Source organism: Ranitomeya variabilis, chromosome 1 (genome assembly GCF_051348905.1).
Source record: "Ranitomeya variabilis isolate aRanVar5 chromosome 1, aRanVar5.hap1, whole genome shotgun sequence".
NCBI classification, from domain to species: Eukaryota; Metazoa; Chordata; class Amphibia; order Anura; family Dendrobatidae; genus Ranitomeya; species Ranitomeya variabilis.
Genome location: NC_135232.1, coordinates 591336759 through 591356919, shown reverse-complemented (window position 1 = coordinate 591356919; position 20161 = coordinate 591336759).

Sequence of the window (20161 nt, the reverse complement as noted above, 5' to 3'; positions counted from 1 at the left end):
AATCACACTAGAGAGAAATATGGACGAGTGCTATGCGCTAAAAAATGTGTGTGTGTGTAAAATTTTGGAACTGTAGGTGTTAAATGAAAGGATTAATTCACGGAAAAAACTGGCGTGGGCTCCCGCGCAATTTTCTCCACCAGAGAGGGAAAGCCAGTAACTGAGGGCAGATATTAATAGCCCAGCGAGGGACCATGGTTATTGCCCCCCGGCTAAAAAAACTGCCCCCTGCCACCCCAGAAAGGCGCATCTGTAAGATGCACCTATTCCGGCACTTAGCTACTCTCTTCCCACTGCCCTCTGTAGCATTGGCATATGGGGTAGTAAGGAGTTAATGTCACCTTGCTATTGTAAGGTGACATTAAGCCTGGTTAATAATGGAGAGGTGTCAATAAGACATGAAAGTATGAAAGTTAAAAACCATGTAAATCATGGAGGAATGAATGAAAAGCTGCGCAGCCTCCCCGCATAACCTGACATGAACTTATTAGTGTGGGAAAGTTTCTGAAAAATTTCCAACGTTGTCAAGTTCACCGCGTCAGACGAGGAGTCAGCGCAGCCTTAGTGACTACCACTGATGTCACTTAGGCTGCGCTGACTCCCCGCCTGACTCTATGAACTTGACAATGTGGCAAAATGTTCTGAAACTTTCCCACGCTACAGAGTTCAGGTCAGGTGGGGAGGCTGCGCAGGCAGCTTTTCATTCATTCCTCTGTGGTTTACAGCCCGGCCAGTAGCATTAGCACCGCTCTGAGTTGTAAACTAATTAACCCCTTGAGATGGATTTACAGCATGGGACTTGACTGTATGGTGGACAGAAAATAGAGAAGAAAAGCCAGCTCACCAAGCAACCACTGCAGGTGCATGGAACTCCACGCTGATCAACGAGGTCAAATCCAAGGAAAACAAAAAACTTGTTCCAGCTCCATGATAAAATTCAGGCTTTATAACTTTATTGAATCCTGTTTAAAACAGTGGCTGGAGAGCCCTCCAAAGGCACATGGGAAAAAACATGCCAGTTATCTACAGCATTCTATAATGCTGTAAATAAGCCCCTGATCTGACCTACAAGAAAAGAAAAATAAGTTTTATTTTACTCACCTGCAGGGCAGTCCAGTCCAATGGGCGCCGCAGATCCTGGTTTGGTGCCTCCCATCTTCTTGCGATGCCACCCTCCTTCTTGCTTCATGGCTCCCCGGCATCGCGCTCCTGAGCAGGTGTAATTCTCTGCCCTGTTGAGGGCAGTGCAAAGTACTGCAGTGCGCAAGTGCCCAGAAAGGTCAGAGAGGCCCAGCGCCTGCGAGCTGCAGTAATTTGCTCTGCCCTCAAGAGGGCAGAGAAGTACGCCTGCTCAGGAGCACGATGGCGGGGAGCTATGAAGCAAGCAGGAGAGCAGCATCATAAGAAGATGGGAGGTGCAAGACCAGGACCTGCAACACCCATCGGACCAGACTGCCCTGCAGGGGAGTGTAATAAAACTTATTTTTCTTCTCTTGCAAGTTGGATCGGGGGCTTATCTACAGCATTATAGAATGCTGTAGATGAGTCACCCACCAGGGCAGTGGGGTACTCGGTGCCGGGTCCGGTCTTAAAGGGGAAGTCACGGTGGCTGCGACCTGGTCCGTGGCCCTGGGTGCCCAATTAAGGAGATGGTCTTTTAAGGGAATGTTTATAAGTCTGTCGTGACCGATGCTGCATTAAAGGGGTCCTCTGGGGGATGTTATTGCAGCACTGATGGTACACTTCCAACAGGTGAAGCGGGGTCCCCAGGGGTCCTAAGGTGTATGGTGGTGATGACCGTTGCCGGTAAGTGATTAAAGGACACAAGTTGTAAGTCTTTACCTGGTTTACTGTAGTTGGCAGGCCACAGTCCAGGGCACCGGCAACAGGTACATAGGAGTCCAGGCAACCTGTAAACAAGCAAAATCCCCTTGCAAGTCAGGTTAGGAGCCTTCCACTCTGCACATGCTAAAGTCCCTTGCTGCCTGAAGTGTTCCAAACAAGGTCCTAACCCTTTCAGTTCTTTCTTCTGTCCTGGGACAGGCAACTGTATGGCAGGCAGCTTGAGCCGTACTTGCTGGGGTCATTACACGGTGACTCCAGACTCCAGGATGCTGCTGTGCCACAGGCGTAATTTGGTCAATGTCTGTATGATCTTATGTCCTCCAGTTCTGCTGAGTGTCCTACAGTTCCACTCTAGCCTCAGGCTCCCGGTACCCGGTCTGATCGCACTGACTTCTCGGAGGCCTATTCTCAGCCTCCTTGAGCCCTGAATCTCTTCTCTGCTCCTTTCCTGTCTGTCCTCGCTCACAGACTGTCTGTACGAACTGAACTGACTCCTCCTCCAAACCAGGATCTTCATCCTGGGAAGCTGCCCTAAAACAGGGTTTTGAGCTCCCCCTCCTGGCCTGGATTTGGAAGGTGTTGTGTGTGTGATAATCTGCCAAAGGGAATCTCACTTGTCTCCAGGCAGAGCACTACCCTCCCCGAGAGGAAGGCAGTACTACTGTGGTACCCGAACTCCTGGGATATCACATAGATAAGCCCTTAAAAGTGATGGCTGTAACTCGTATTGGCCAAACCTGGTGACAGATTTGCTTTAACAAGTTTCCCCATGTAGTTTTCAGCTGATCTCTCACCTTCCTCATAATCATGGATACCCCACAATGTGAGATTTTCCATGGTGCCCCAGATCGATGTCGATTGACAGTTATTTTGTATTTCTTCCATTTTCTTACTATTGCACCAACAGTTGTCTCCTTCTCACCTAGCGTCTTACTTATGGTTTTGTAGCCCATTCCAGCTTTGTGCAGGTCTTGGATCTTGTCTCTGACATCCTTCTAAAGCTCTTTGGTCTTGCCCGTGTTGTAGAGGTTAGAGTCTGACTGATTAATTGAGTCTGTGGACAGGAGTCTTTCATAAAGGTGACTATACATAAACAAGTATGACAAACAATCATGGTAACTAGATAAAAAAAAACATTTTTTAAAAAATTGTTTATTTAGTATATATATTTCATACCATGAAATGAATAGGACTTATGCAGCCTATCATCAACTACTACATAGATCAGGACAAAAAAAATGATCACAAGGCCATTATTAAATTATCAAAAAACACATTTTTATTGAAAAAACATTTAAAACCATACTACCAAGGTGAAAAAGGGACAGATATCCCACTCCTCATAATCACCCATAATCAACTCGCGGCTGCAGGTGACACAAAGCTGGTATACACAAATCTATCTAGGTTGGTGGCTAATAGTATATAACATATAGCATCCAGGAGGGAAAAACAGACCGACAATCAATCTGTATAGTTACCACATATCTCATAATTGTATAAAGAATCCAAATCCTTATGTACAGTAACTAACATGTTGTTCACTCCTTTGTTTCTCCACCCACCCATGGCTTAACTCTACCACAGAAGGTTATATACCCTTCCATGAGACCATGCCCAACTGGAAAAACTTCAGTACAATTACCTTAGGGGAACCTTAAAAGATATTGCCGTGACACCCGTGGGTATCTCAGTCTGTCATTTTCTGCCACAGAAACTATACTGTAATACAGTGGGCCTGATTTATTCACTAGTCTCCCCCCCAAAAAAAAAGGGAGATTAATATTGCCAAATCTGTGCATCTGTGCCAGTCCTGTCTGTGGTATCTCAGTCTGTCATTTTCTGCCACAGAAACTATACTGTAATACAGTGTGCCTGATTTATTCACTAGTCTCCCAGAAACAAAAAAAAAAGGGAGTTTAATATTGCCAAATCTGTGCATCTGCGCCAGTCCTGTCTGTGGTATCTCAGTCTGTCATTTTCTGCCACAGAAACTATACTGTAATACAGTGGGCCTGATTTATTCATTAGTCTCCCACACATAAAAAAGGGAGATTAATATTGCCAATCAGTGCATCTGCGCCAGTCCTGTCTGTGGTATCTCTGTCAGTCATTTTCTGCCACAGAAACTATACTGTAATACAGTGGGCCTGATTTATTCACTAGTCTCCCAAAAACAAAAAAAAGGGAGATTAATATTGCCAAATCTGTGCATCTGTGCCAGTCCTGTCTGTGGTATCTCAGTCTGTCATTTTCTGCCACAGAAACTATACTGTAATACAGTGGGCCTGATTTATTCACTAGTCTCCTCCCCCCCCCAAAAAAGGGAGATTAATATTGCCAAATCTGTGCATCTGTGCCAGTCCTGTCTGTGGTATCTCAGTCAGTCATTTTCTGCAACAGAAACTTTACTGTAATCCAGTGGGCCAGATTTATTCACTAGTCTCCCAAAAACAAAAAAAAAAGGGAGATTAATATTGCCAAATCTGTGCATCTGCGCCAGTCTTGTCTGTGGTATCTCAGTCTGTCATTTTCTGCCACAGAAACTATACTGTAATACAGTGGGCCTGATTTATTCATCACTCACCCACACATAAAAAGGGAGATTTATATTCACAACAAGTTAATATACACCTTCTACCTTGTTTTTCAGTACCATATAACGGTTGTTAGTTTGGTTACATTTTTCCAAGAATGAGGAAGGCTGGTGGAAGAGGTCGTGGCCGTGGGCGGTCATTGCCATCTGGTAATGCTGATGGTGGTGGTGGTGGTGGTGCTGGTGGAGCATCGGGTGGTAGAGGGAAAATCAAAATAGCACCTAAGTCTCGAGTTGTTGAGCCAGCGTCATCGTCCGGCTACACAAAGCCTCGAACGCTACCTTTTCTGGGAGTAGGAAAACCGCTGTTAAAGCCGGAGCAGCAGGAAAAAGTTTTGGCTTCCCTTGCTGACTCTGCCTCTAGCTCTTTCGCCTCCTCTTCGGATAGTTCAAAATTGAAAAGTAGCCAGTCGTCGGCAGATGCTCCCGCTCAGGAACAAGTTGATTCCTTGTGTCCTTCCCCCAAAACAACAGTGAAGGATGCGTCAGGTGACACAACAGGTTACTCCATGGAGCTCTTTACACATACCGTGCCTGGGTTAGAAAGGGAAATAGTTAACAGCCCACTAGAAGATGATTCGGACATGGAGTGCACTGATGCACAGCCACAGCTAGATTGTCATGCTGTTCCTTTGACTCACATCACTACATTGCCCTCGCAGTGTACTGAGCCAGAAACTGACCCTGATGAGACGATGGTGCCCATTCCCGAACGTTATAGCACCTTACACGGTGACACAGAGATAGCTGAACATGAGATTGAAGAGGAGGTGATAGATGACCCGGTTGTTGACCCAGATTGGCAGCCATTGGGGGAAGAGGGTGCCGCTGGCAGTAGCTCAGAAGCGGAGGAGGAGGATAGGCAGCAGCCATCTTCATCACATTTGCTTTCATCTGGCAGGCCCGTCTCTGGCCAAAAAAGTTTGACAAAACCAAAACCAGTTTTAGGACAGCGTGGCCATCCGGTGAAAGTAACACAGCGTGCAATGCCTGAAAAGGTATTCCATAGTAGGAAGAGTGTAGTGTGGCAATTTTTTACCCAAGATCCGAATGATGAGTGCAAAATTATCTGTAAGAAATGCTCAAAAATAGGGTTGAGCGACTTTTACTTTTTTGGGGTCGAGTCGGGTTTTGCGAAACCCGACTTTGTCGAGAGTCGAGTCGAGTGAAATCGGCCGATTATCGCGAAAAGTCAGGGATCGACCGAAACATGAAACCCAATGCAAGTCAATGGGGAAGCATAGTCGGCAGTGAGTGGAGGCCAGGAAAACACCTACAGTGCCCATTTTAATGGCAAAAACATCCATTCTTGTTACTGAAGCTTGTCAATATTAATTTACTTTATAATAATAGTTAGGCATTGGAAATTGGGGGTCATTTGGCTAAAGTTGTGGGGGGTAGGGCTGGTTCAAGTTTTTAGTGGGCCCAGGAAACGTGGACTACGTCACGGCGGTGGAGCAGGGAGAGGTAAGTATTTCAACGTTGCAAGTGCTGTGATCCTGAGCAAGCAGGGGGGGCCCACTCCTTCGCATTGGCATTGGCACAGGGCCCCTCACAGTACAACGGTGTGTTTGCACGGCGGGGGCGCCTCCCATCGGCAGCGACACTTTTGCATACTATGAGGGGCCCTGTGCCAGTGACGTCGCCAACGAGTATGCCCCCCACCTGATGAAGGAACCTGCACTTTCACCTGCACCTTCCTCTTTGTCCCCGTGTAAGGTGGTGTAAGGTTCCTTTTTGGAAGTGCATTTGAACAGCAAGGTGGCTTGTTGTTGAAGGGAAATAGAGAAAAAAAAAATCTATAAATCTTCAGCGTAGTGAGTGTGAGCGAGCTGAGTGTGACCTGAGCGTAAGTGTGGACGGCGGTAAGTGTGACTTGTGATTCAGTGACTTTGGAATCAGGGACTTTCCAAGGGAGGAATTGCTGTCTGTATTTATTTTTTATTTAACGTTTCTGTGTGGTGCAATCCCCATTAGGAAATGTGCTCCACTATTGTTAATGCCATCCAGTGCACATCTTGCCACATGTATGCAGTCCTTGATCAGCCGGTCGAGGGTGCATACTGCTGTGCGAGATGTGAGCACGTTGTGTGTCATGATCTCTGCAGGCAGAGATCATAGCAAGCCTATAGAGGGACAAGCTCTCGGAAGATGGAACTATACTGACCATGAACTAAGCCTGCCGCGCAACTAGAAATAGCCAGGTAGCATTACCTATTTAACGCTAGATGCCCAGCTCTGGCCTAAGACCTAAATAGCTAGCAGAGGGAAATATAAGACCTGGCTCACCTCTAGAGAAATATTCCAAAGAAGACAGTAGCCCCCCACATATAATGACGGTGAGTTCAGATGAAACAACAAACGCAGCAGGAAAATAGTCTTAGCAAATTTGAGGTCCGCTTACTAGATAGCAGAAGACAGATAGTATACTTTCATGGTCAGCAGAAAAACACTAACAAAACACCATCCAGAGATTACCTTAAACTCTGGCATTAACTCATAACGCCAGAGTAGCAATCCCTGATCAACGAGAGCTTTCCAGACACAGTAACAAAACTTCAGCTGTGAACTGGAACAAATAGGCAAAACAAAACATGGACAAAAGTCCAACTTATCTAGTAGTAGTCTAGAAGCAGGAACAAGCACTGAGAGGCATCAGATAACATTGTTGACCGGCAAGAAACCACCAGAGAAATGAGCTTAAATAGCGACACCCACTACTGATGGAACCAGGTGAAACAGGAAAGAGGATGACAAGTCCAATTCCACAAGCGGCCACCGGGGGAGCCCAGAATCCAAATTCACAACAGTACCCCCCCCTCAAGGAGGGGGCACCGAACCCTCACCAGATCCACCAGGGCGACCAGGATGAGCCCTATGGAAGGCACGAACAAGATCAGAAGCATGAACATCAGATGCATTGACCCAAGAATTATCCTCCTGGCCGTAACCCTTCCAGTTGACCAGATACTGGAGTCTCCGTCTGGAAACACGAGAGTCCAAAATTTTCTCCACAACGTACTCCAACTCACCCTCAACCAACACCGGAGCAGGAGGCTCAACTGAAGGTACCACAGGTACCTCATACCTGCGCAATAACGACCGATGAAAAACGTTATGAATGGAAAAGGACGCAGGGAGGTCCAAACGGAAAGAAACAGGATTAAGAATCTCCAATATTCTATAAGGGCCGATGAACCGAGGTTTAAACTTAGGAGAAGAGACCCTCATAGGGACAAAACGAGAAGACAACCACACCAAATCTCCAACACAAAGCCGAGAACCAACACGACGATGACGGTTGGCAAAACGCTGAGTCTTCTCCTGGGACAACTTCAAATTGTCCATAACCTGCCCCCAGATGTGATGCAATCTCTCCACCACCGCATCCACTCCAGGACAATCCGAGGATTCCACCTGACCGGAGGAAAATCGAGGGTGAAACCCCGAATTACAGAAAAACGGGGACACCAAGGTGGAAGAGCTGGCCCGATTATTGAGGGCGAACTCTGCCAATGGCAAAAAAGCAACCCAATCATCCTGGTCAGCAGAGACAAAACACCTCAGATATGTCTCCAGGGTCTGATTAGTCCGCTCGGTCTGGCCATTAGTCTGAGGGTGAAAAGCAGATGAAAAAGACAAATCTATGCCCATCCTAGCACAGAATGCCCGCCAAAATCTAGACACAAATTGGGTACCTCTGTCAGAAACAATATTCTCAGGAATACCGTGCAATCGGACAACATTCTGAAAAAACAGAGGAACCAACTCAGAAGAAGAAGGCAACTTGGGCAGAGGAACCAAATGGACCATTTTAGAGAAACGGTCACAGACCACCCAGATGACAGACATCTTCTGGGAAACAGGCAGATCTGAAATAAAATCCATCGAGATGTGTGTCCAAGGCCTCTTAGGAATAGGCAAGGGCAACAGCAGTCCGCTAGCCCGAGAACTACAAGACTTGGCCCGAGCACAAACGTCACATGACTGCACAAAGACTCGCACATCTCGTGACAGGGAAGGCCACCAGAAGGATCTTGCCACCAAATCCCTGGTACCAAAAATTCCGGGATGACCTGCCAATGCAGAAGAATGTACCTCAGAGATGACTCTGCTGGTCCAATCATCCGGAACAAACAGTCTATCAGGCGGACAACGATCCGGTCTATCCGCCTGAAACTCTTGCAAGGACCGCCGCAGATCAGGAGAAACGGCCGACAAAATTACTCCCTCCCTAAGGATACCTGTGGGTTCAGAATTACCAGGAGAGTCCGGGTCAAAACTCCTAGAAAGGGCATCTGCCTTAACATTCTTAGAACCCGGTAGGTACGACACCACAAAATTAAAGCGAGAAAAAAATAAAGACCAGCGCGCCTGTCTAGGATTCAGGCGTCTGGCAGTCTCAAGATAAATCAAATTTTTGTGGTCAGTCAATACCACCACCTGATGCCTAGCCCCCTCGAGCCAATGGCGCCACTCCTCAAACGCCCACTTCATGGCCAAAAGCTCCCGATTCCCAACATCATAATTCCGCTCTGCGGGCGAAAATTTGCGAGAAAAGAAGGCACAAGGCCTAATGACGGAGCAGTCGGAACCTTTCTGCGACAACACTGCCCCAGCTCCGATCTCCGAAGCGTCAACCTCAACCTGAAAAGGCAGATTCACATCAGGCTGACGCAACACAGGGGCAGAGGCAAAACGGCGCTTAAGCTCCTGAAAGGCCTCTACAGCATGAGGGGACCAATTAGCAACATCAGCGCCTTGTCTGGTCAAATCAGTCAGTGGTTTAACGACATCCGAAAAACCAGCAATAAATCGGCGGTAAAAGTTGGCAAAGCCCAAAAATCTCTGAAGACCCTTAAGAGAGGAGGGCTGAGTCCAGTCACAAATAGCTTGCACCTTGACGGGATCCATCTCAATGGAGGAGGGAGAAAAAATATACCCCAAAAAGGAAATTTTCTGGACCCCAAAAACGCACTTAGACCCCTTCACACATAAAGAATTAGACCGCAGAACCTGAAAAACTCTCCTGACCTGCTGGACATGAGAGTCCCAGTCATCAGAAAAAATCAGAATATCATCCAGATATATTATCATAAATTTATCCAGAAAATCGCGGAAAATATCATGCATAAAAGACTGGAAAACTGAAGGGGCATTAGAAAGACCAAAAGGCATGACCAAATACTCAAAGTGGCCCTCGGGCGTATTAAATGCGGTCTTCCACTCATCCCCCTGCCTGATCCGCACCAAATTATACGCCCCACGAAGATCAATTTTAGAGAACCACTTAGCACCCTCTATACGAGCAAACAAATCAGTAAGCAATGGCAATGGGTATTGATACTTAACAGTGATCTTATTCAGAAGCCGATAATCAATACATGGTCTCAAAGAGCCGTCCTTCTTTGAGACAAAGAAAAACCCAGCTCCCAAGGGAGAAGAAGATGGACGAATATGTCCCTTTTCCAAAGACTCCTTTATATATTCCCGCATAGCAGCATGTTCCGGCACAGACAGATTAAACAAACGACCCTTGGGATATTTACAACCCGGTATCAAATCTATGGCACAATCGCACTCACGGTGCGGAGGTAACGACCCAAGCTTGGGTTCGTCAAAGACATCTTGATAATCAGAGAGGAACTCAGGGACTTCAGAGGGAATGGACGACGAAATAGAAACCAAAGGTAAGTCCCCATGAATACCCTTACATCCCCAGCTCAACACAGACATTGCTCTCCAGTCCAAGACTGGGTTGTGAGACTGCAACCATGGCAATCCCAGTACCAAATCGTCATGTAAATTATACAGCACCAGGAAACGAATAATCTCCTGGTGATCCGGATTGATACGCATGGTTACTTGTGTCCAGTATTGTGGTTTATTATTAGCCAATGGGGTGGAGTCAATCCCCTTCAGAGGAATAAGAGTCTCCAAAGGCTCTAAATCAAAACCACAACGATTGGCAAAGGACCAATCCATAAGACTCAGAGCGGCGCCAGAGTCAACATAGGCGTCCGTGGCAATGGATGACAAAGAGCAAATCAGGGTTACAGACAAAATAAACTTAGACTGAATGGTGCCAATGGAAACAGACTTATCAAGCTTCTTTGTACGCCTAGAGCATGCTGATATAACATGAGTAGAATCCCCACAATAGAAACACAATCCATTCTTCCGTCTAAAATTCTGTCGCTCGCTCCTGGACAGAATTCTATCACACTGCATACTTTCTGGCGTCTTTTCCATAGACACCGCCAGATGGTGCACCGGTTTGCGCTCCCGCAGACGCCTATCAATCTGAATAGCCATAGTCATGGACTCATTCAGACCTGCAGGCACAGGGAACCCCACCATAACATCCTTAACGGCATCAGAGAGACCTTCTCTGAAAGTTGCCGCCAAGGCGCACTCATTCCACTGAGTAAGCACAGACCATTTACGGAATTTTTGGCAGAAAACTTCAGCTTCGTCTTGCCCCTGAGATAGTGCCATCAAAGTTTTTTCTGCCTGAAGTTCCAAATGAGGTTCCTCATAAAGCAAGCCCAAGGCCAGAAAAAACGCATCCACATCGCGTAACGCAGGATCCCCTGCTGGCAATGAGAAGGCCCAATCTTGAGGGTCACCCCTGAGCAAGGAAATCACAATCCTAACCTGCTGAGCAGGGTCTCCAGCTGAACGAGACTTCAGGGACAAATAAAGCTTACAATTATTTCGGAAATTCTGGAAGCTAGCTCTATTCCCTGTGAAGAACTCCGGCAAAGGAATTCTCGGCTCAGATACCGGAGCATGTACCACAAAATCTTGCAAATTTTGTACTTTCGTGATGAGATTATTCAAACCCGCAGTTACACTCTGGAGATCCATTATTGTCAGGTGCACACAGAGCCATACAGAGATTAGGAGGAGAGAGAGAAAAAAGACTGCAGCAAGGCAGACTGGAGGAAAAAAAAAAAAAAAAAAAAATTCCAGCAGACTTCTTATAACTCTCCTTTCTCAACCTGGGTCTTTAACACTTTAGTGGCCGGTCAAACTGTCATGATCTCTGCAGGCAGAGATCATAGCAAGCCTATAGAGGGACAAGCTCTCGGAAGATGGAACTATACTGACCATGAACTAAGCCTGCCGCGCAACTAGAAATAGCCAGGTAGCATTACCTATTTAACGCTAGATGCCCAGCTCTGGCCTAAGACCTAAATAGCTAGCAGAGGGAAATATAAGACCTGGCTCACCTCTAGAGAAATATTCCAAAGAAGACAGTAGCCCCCCACATATAATGACGGTGAGTTCAGATGAAACAACAAACGCAGCAGGAAAATAGTCTTAGCAAATTTGAGGTCCGCTTACTAGATAGCAGAAGACAGATAGTATACTTTCATGGTCAGCAGAAAAACACTAACAAAACACCATCCAGAGATTACCTTAAACTCTGGCATTAACTCATAACGCCAGAGTAGCAATCCCTGATCAACGAGAGCTTTCCAGACACAGTAACAAAACTTCAGCTGTGAACTGGAACAAATAGGCAAAACAAAACATGGACAAAAGTCCAACTTATCTAGTAGTAGTCTAGAAGCAGGAACAAGCACTGAGAGGCATCAGATAACATTGTTGACCGGCAAGAAACCACCAGAGAAATGAGCTTAAATAGCGACACCCACTACTGATGGAACCAGGTGAAACAGGAAAGAGGATGACAAGTCCAATTCCACAAGCGGCCACCGGGGGAGCCCAGAATCCAAATTCACAACAGTTGTGCATTTGGAATTCCAGATTCTGGATCTAAATGTGCAGCTGGCAACACTGAGATCCATAGACAATATGGAGAGGAGTCTTCTGCTCACAGAGCAGACGCTCAATGGGATAGATGAGGAGGGGGATGGTAGGATGGAGCTGCAGGACAGTGAAGTAGGTAGCTGGGTGACATTCAGAAAGCGGGGTAGAGGGAAGAGTGCCAGGGAGGCTAGTCCTGATCTGGCTCACCCCAATAAGTTTGCTAAGTTGGCAGATGAGGGGGGTGCCAGTACAGGGGTAGCACTGCTGCAGCCAGGCATGTCCTCTGAAAGCCGGAGGAGTGACTGCTCCAGTAAGGAGGGAAATAGGAGAGCAGGGCAGGCCAGACAGGTGCTGGTAGTGGGGGACTCAATTATTAGGGGAACAGATAGGGCAAGCTGTCACAAAGACAGGGATCGTCGAACGGTGTGCTGCCTACCTGGCGCTCGAGTCCGACACATCGCTGATCGGGTGGACAGATTACTGGGAGGGGCTGGTGAGGACCCAGCGGTCATTGTGCACATTGGCACAAATGACAAAGTTAGAGGTAGGTGGAAGGTCCTTAAAGATGATTTCAGGGAATTAGGCTGCAAGCTGAAAGCAAGGACCTCCAACGTGGTATTTTCCTAAATACTGCCTGTACCACGTGCCACGCCAGAGAGGCAATGGGAGATTAGGGAGGTTAATAAGTGGCTCAAGAATTGGTGTAGGAAGGAGGGGTTTGGGTTCCTGCAGAACTGGGCCGACTTCTCAGTTGGCTACAGGCTCTACGCTAGGGACGGGCTGCACCTCAATGGGGAAGGTGCAGCTGTGCTGGGGGAGAAAATGGCTAGAAGGTTGGAGAGTGTTTAAACTAGGGATTGGGGGGGAGGGTATTCATTTTATTTTATAGGAGGGGAAGATAGTGCAGATAGAGACCTGGGCACAAATAAGGAAGTTGGGGGTGGCGGTGGCATGGGGGTGGGGTTAGAACAGTTAGTAATTTAAGAAAGAATAGAGGTACAGAGAGGAACATCAAGTGCATGTATACTAATGCCAGAAGCCTCGCCAACAAAATGGACAAATTAGAACTAATGTTGTTGGAACATAATTATGACATGGGGGGATATCTGAAACATAGCTGGATGAGAGCCATGACTGGGCTGTTAACTTGCAGGGCTATAGCCTTTTCAGAAATGACCGTACAGATAAGCGAGGGGGTGGAGTGTGTCTGTATGTAAAATCGACCTTAAAACCCATCCTGTGTGATAATATAGGTGAATCTAATGAAAATGTAGAGTCCCTGTGGGTGGAGATAAGGGGAGGGGGAAAAAATAATAAATTACTGATAGGGGTTTGTTATAAATCTCCAAAAATAATGGAAGCAATGGAGAATATCCTCGTAAAGCAAATAGATGAAGCTGCGACTCAAGGAGAAGTCATTATTATGGGGGACTTCAACTACCCTGAAATAGATTGGGGAACAGAAACCTGCAGTTCCAGTAAAGGTAATCGGTTTTTGACAACTATGAGAGACAATTACCTTTCACAACTGGTTCAGGACCCAACAAGAAGGGGGGCACTGCTAGACCTAATATTAACCAACAGGCCAGACCGCACATCAAATATAAGGGTTGGGGGTCACTTGGGGAATAGTGATCACAAAATAATAAGTTTTCATGTCTCCTTTAATAAGATGTGTAGTAGAGGGGTGACAAGTAGTGTTGAGCGATACCGTCCGATACTTGAAAGTATCGTTATCGGATAGTATCGGCCGATACCCGAAAAGTATCGGATATCGCCGATACCGATACCCGATACCAATAGAAGTCAATGGGACACCAAGTATCGGAAGGTATCCTGATGGTTCCCAGGGTCTGAAGGAGAGGAAACTCCCCTTCAGGCCCTGGGATCCATATTAATGTGTAAAATAAAGAATAAAAATAAAAAATATTGATATACTCACCCTCTGACGCGCCCTGGTTGTAACCGCCAGCCTCCGTTCATAAGAATGAGCGCTTGAAAGTCCTTAGATGACGTCGCGGCCTGTGATTGGTTGCGGAGCGGTCACGTGACCGCAACGCGACCAATCACAAGCCGCGACGTCATCTAAGGTCTTTCAAGCGCTTGAAAGACCTTAGATGACGTCACGGCTTGTGATTGGTCACGTTGCGGTCACGTGACCGCTCCGCGACCAATCACAGGCCACGACATCATCTAAGGACTTTCAAGCGCTCATTCTTATGAACGGAGGCTGGCGGTTACAACCAGGGCGCATCAGAGGGTGAGTATATCAATATTTTTTATTTTTATTCTTTATTTTACACATTAATATCGATCCCGATACCGATTCCCGATACCACAAAAGTATCGGATCTCGGTATCGGAATTCCGATACAGCAAATATCGGCCGATACCTGATACTTGCGGTATCGGAATGCTCAACACTATCCTTGACCCTTCTGACTCACAACTTGACCGTGAGAAGTGACTAGCATCATAGGACCACGTCCCATCCAGTAGACACCAGTCTGGGGAAGCCTTTAAGTGTAACTTCCAGCTCAGGAAAGGGAGGCCACAGACAGACAGACTGCAAAAATACAAAGAAAAATACAAAAATTTGAGCTTGGTTTGAGTTGGTATACATGCAACACATAAACGCATGTTCACATTGGCCGTAAAACATACAAAACCTACAAGAAACCAAATAAGCAAAAAACCTGCTGTAACTAAATAAGTAAAAAGCAAAAGTGCATTTGAATAACACAGAGTTCTTAGTAACACTTTTGTATTTGTATTTGTAGCGTTTGTTTGCCCTTATTCACACACTGAGGTCGACTTTGACACATGGTAAGGTTTTTAATATTAGACAGCGTAGGACCGTCCCAATCAGAGTTACCTTGTCGAGGTGGGATGGCATTTATTCAAATGCACTGTTGCTTTTTGCTTATTTAGTTACAGCAGGGTTTTTGCTCATTTTGTTTCTTGTAGGTTTGTATGCAGGGCTGCCATCAGGGCATTACTGCTCTTACTGACGTATGGGGCCCGATGAGCAGAGGGGGCCCGCACCCGGCTTCTTCTCCTCTTCACCAGCAGCAGGATTCTGCTGGCTCAGTAACTGCCAGTGCGTCATGGGCAGTTAAAATTTGTTACCATGTAGGAGATTCCTCCCGCACGGCAACAGTTAATGGCTGACAGCTGATGCCAGCAGGCATGTCATCAGCGTATGATGCCACTGTCATAAGTTGGAATGATGCTGCATGCCTCAGATGCATGGAGCGGAGGAAATAGCTGGCCAGCCAGGAAAGCAGAAACTTTTTTATTTTTTTGTAAAGACGCAGTATGGGACTGCATTATACACTATGGGGGTGCATTGTACACTATGGGGGTGCATTATACTACTATGGGGGTGCATAATACTACTATGAGGCGCATTATACTACTATGGGGGTGTACTATACTACTATGGGTATGCATTATACTATAGGGGTGTCTTATACTAAGGGGGTGCATTATACTCCTATGGGGCTGCATTATACACTATATAGGTGCATTATACTGCTATGGGGCTGCATTATACTATGGGGTGCATTATACTGCTATATGTCTGCTTTATACTATGGGCTGCATTATACTGCTATGTAGCAGGACATATACTACTATGGGGGTGCATTATACTGCTATAGGGATGCATTATACTATGGGGTGCATTATACCACTATGGGGGTGTATTATATTGTGGGGCTGCATTATACTATGGAGTGCATTATACTACTATGAGGGCTGCATTATGCTGTGGGGTGCATTATACTGCTATGTGTCTGCATTATACTATGGGCTGCATTATACTACTATGAAGCAGGGAATATACTACTATGGGGGTGCCTTATACTGCCGTAGGGATGCATTATACTATGAGGTGCATTATACCACTATGGGGGTGTATTATATTATGGGGCTGCATTATACTACTATGGGGCTGCATTATACCACTATGGGGTGCTTTATATTATGGGGCTGCATTATACTATTATGGGGCTTTATTATACTGCTATGGGGGTGCATTATACTATGGAGGTGCAATATACTATGAGGTGCATTATACTACTATGGGCATGCTCTATACTACTATGGGGGTGCATTATAATATGGGTATGAATTATACTACTATTTGGTTGCATTATACTGCTATGGGGCTGCATTATACTATGGGGTGCATTATACTGCTATGGGGCTGCATTATACTATGAGGTGCATTATACTACTATGGGGCTGCATTATACTGCTTTGGGGTGCATTATACTACTATGGGGTTGCATTATTCTACTGTGGGGTGCATTATACTATGAGTCTACATTATACTACTATGGAGGTGCATTATACTGCTATGGGGCTGCATTATACTATGGGGTGCATTATACTACTATGGGGTGCATTATACTATGGGGCTACATTATACTACCATGAGGGTGCATTATACTGCTATGAAGCTGCATTATACTATGGGATGAATTATGCTGCTATGTGGCTGCATTATACTACAGGGGTGCATTATGTTGGGCTGCCTTATACTACTATGGGGCTGCATGATACTATGGAGGTGCATTATACAACTATGGGTTTACATTATATTATACTACTATGGGGCTGCATTATACTGATAAGGGGATGCATTATACTACATTATATGACTATGGGATGTATTATACTATGATGGATGACTATGGGGGCAATATAGAGAGACATGGGGGCAGTAAGGACAGTCATGAGGCAGAATAGGTGGACACATGAGGTCCAGAATGGGTGGACATGTGGGGTCCAGGATTTCAAGGACACGTGAGGCACAGAATGTGGGAATATTATTATTGTCGGGGCTAATTAAAGGATATTATATTTGAGGATACTGTTTTCAGTGTGGTGGAGAAGAGGTCCTGTTACTGTGCAGGGCAACATGGTTGCTTTTTTCTTCATCTGGTGTAGTATAGAGGTTGGGGAAAAATTGGGGAATGTGCTCTAGAAAACTGTGTTATTTTCTGCAGAGACGAGTCCTGGCTGGAAGAAGTGATGGCAGTCTGAACTAGATAAAGAAGAAAAGCGAAGATGAAGGACTTCAACTAGAGACATCACCAGTGAGTCAGTGTGTTACCTGTACACTTACACTATATACAGAGCGCCTGTGTATAATGTCACTAGTAGTGATGGGCGAGTGTACTCGTTACTCAAGTGTTATGGTTTCCAATGGCAAGGAAACATCAGAAGCATAGAATAAACGGACAAGCTCTCGGGTGATGGAAACTAGAGCTGACCGCGATGCTAAACCTACACACCACACTAGAAGTAGCCAGGGGGCATTCCTGCGTTGTCTCTAGATGCCGCGCGCCAGCCGGAGAACTAACTACCCCTGGTAGAAGAAAACACAGTCCTGGCTTGCCTCCAGAGAATGTCCCCACAGGAGATAGCAGCCCCCCACATATAATAACGGTGAGAGCAGATGAAAAGACACACGTAGTATGAAAGCAGATTTAGCACAGAGAGGCCCGCTAACTAAATAGCAGAAAGATACAACAGAGGACTTCGCGGTCAGCTGCAAAACCATTCAAAACACCATCCTGAAATTACCTTAACTCATGTGACAACTCATGCCACTGGAGTGGTAATTTCAGCCCAACAAGAGCTTCCAGCTGCAGAGATTCACATAAGTGCAAACTGGACAAAACATACAAAAATAGACTTAAGGACTAAAGTGTCCAACTTAGCTGAGCAGAAAACTGGGAGCAGGAACATGCAACAGAATCACTCTGGATACATTGATGGCCAGCATTAGAATGACTGAGGAGCAAGGTTAAATAGGATACTCCCACATCCTGATAGGAACAGGTGAACTGAGAAGGCAAAGCTTGCAGGACACCAGTACCACAAGAGACCACCGGGGGAGCCCACGAACCGAATCACAACAGTACCCCCCCCCTTAAGGAGGGGGCACCGAACCCTCACAAGAACCACCAGGGCGATCTGGATGAGCCCTATGAAAGGCACGGACCAAATCAGAAGCATGAACATCAGAAGCTGTAACCCAAGAATTATCCTCTTGACTTATCCTCCCTTCCATTTCACCAGATATTGAAGTCTCCGTCTGGAAACACGGGAGTCCAAGATTTTCTCCACCACGTACTCCAATTCACCCTCAACCAGCACAGGAGCAGGAGGCTCAACAGAAGGCACAAGTGGTACCTCATACCTCCGCAATAATGACCGATGGAAGACATTATGGATAGCAAAGGATGCTGGGAGGTCCAAACGAAAAGACACAGGGTTAAGAATTTCCAAAATCTTATAAGGACCGATGAACCGAGGCTTAAACTTAGGAGAAGAGACCCTCATAGGGACAAAACGGGAGGACAACCACACCAAGTCCCCAACACGAAGACGAGGACCAACACGACGATGGCGATTAGCAAAACGTTGAGTCTTCTCCTGGGACAACTCCAAATTGTCCACCACCTGCCCCCAAATACGATGCAACCTATCCACCATGGTATCCACTCCAGGACAATCCGAAGACTCCACCTGACCAGATGAAAAACGAGGATGGAACCCTGAATTGCAAAAGAAAGGGGAGACCAAAGTGGCAGAACTGGCCCGATTATTAAGGGCAAACTCAGCCAACGGCAAAAAGGAGACCCAGTCATCCTGATCAGCAGACACGAAACACCTCAAATAAGTCTCCAAGGTCTGATTAGTACGTTCCGTCTGGCCATTTGTCTGGGGATGAAACGCAGACGAAAAAGACAAATCAATGCCCATCCTGGCACAAAACGCCCGCCAAAATCTGGACACAAACTGGGATCCCCTGTCGGAAACGATATTCTCCGGAATACCATGCAGCCGAACCACATTCTGAAAAAACAGGGGCACCAACTCAGATGAGGAAGGCAGCTTGGGCAAGGGCACCAAATGAACCATCTTAGAAAAGCGGTCACACACCACCCAAATGACGGACATCTTCTGAGAAACAGGGAGATCAGAAATAAAATCCATAGAGATGTGTGTCCAAGGCCTCTTAGGAACAGGCAAGGGCAACAACAACCCACTAGCCCGAGAACAACAAGGCTTGGCCCGAGCACAAACATCGCAAGACTGCACAAAAGTACGCACGTCCCGAGACAGGGAAGGCCACCAGAAGGACCTAGCCACCAAATCTCTGGTACCAAAAATTCCCGGATGACCTGCCAACGCAGAAGAATGAACCTCCGAGATGACTCTATTGGTCCACTCATCCGGCACAAACAATCTACCAGGTGGACAACGATCAGGCCGATCCGCCTGAAACTCTTGTAAAGCACGTCGCAGGTCTGGGAAGACAGCAGACAATATCACCCCATCCTTAAGTATACCCGTAGGTTTAGAATCACCAGGGGAATCAGGTTCAAAACTCCTAGAAAGGGCATCCGCCTTCACATTCTTAGTACCTGGCAGATACGAAACCACAAAATTAAACCGGGAGAAAAACAACGACCAGCGCGCCTGTCTAGGATTCAGACGTCTGGCCGACTCAAGATAAATCAAATTTTTGTGATCAGTCAAGACCACCACCTGATGTTTAGCACCCTCAAGCCAATGACGCCACTCCTCGAATGCCCACTTCATCGCAAAAAGCTCCCGATTACCGATGTCATAATTTCGCTCGGCGGGCGAAAATTTTCGAGAAAAGAACGCACAAGGTCTCATCACTGAACAATCTGAACTTTTCTGCGACAAAACCGCCCCCGCTCCGATCTCGGAAGCATCAACTTCCACCTGAAAAGGAAGAGAAACATCAGGCTGGCACAACACCGGAGCAGAAGAAAAACGGCGCTTAAGCTCCCGAAAGGCCTCCACAGCAGCAGGAGACCAATCTGCAACATCAGCACCCTTTTTAGTCAAATCAGTCAAAGGCCTGACAACGCTAGAAAAACCAGTTATGAA